The 299-nt window shown below is 47.2% G+C and overlaps 1 protein-coding gene across 1 annotated transcript in view; it reads left to right on the forward strand.

Annotated features, from left to right (window-relative positions):
• LOC119588957 (calcitonin gene-related peptide type 1 receptor-like) overlaps window positions 1-299 on the forward strand; it is a gene marked incomplete at its 5' end in the record, with an annotated part of 18,177 nt that overhangs the window by 11,932 nt on the left and 5,946 nt on the right.

The following is a 299-nucleotide window of genomic DNA, read 5'->3' on the forward strand; positions in this document are numbered from 1 at the left end:
CGCGTGTATTACTGTTGCCATCAAAAAGTGACAACACAGATCCAACACAAACGATTTACTACATCTCCTCTAATTACTGCCACCATAATCGTCTCTTCCAGTTTCCGTCGTTCCAGCAATTACCACCACTGCCACCACTCTCCTCACTACCAACACAGCTACCCTTTCGAATTTCCAACACTAACTGAGGCTACCAACACCACCATCCTCCGCTTTGACACCACCATTCTTGATTATCTGACCTTCCCCGCGTTACTTTCTGCCACCACAGCTATTCCTCTGGTTTCCAACACTCTCCA

This window comes from Penaeus monodon, chromosome 24 (assembly GCF_015228065.2).
Source record: "Penaeus monodon isolate SGIC_2016 chromosome 24, NSTDA_Pmon_1, whole genome shotgun sequence".
Classification (NCBI taxonomy): Eukaryota; Metazoa; Arthropoda; class Malacostraca; order Decapoda; family Penaeidae; genus Penaeus; species Penaeus monodon.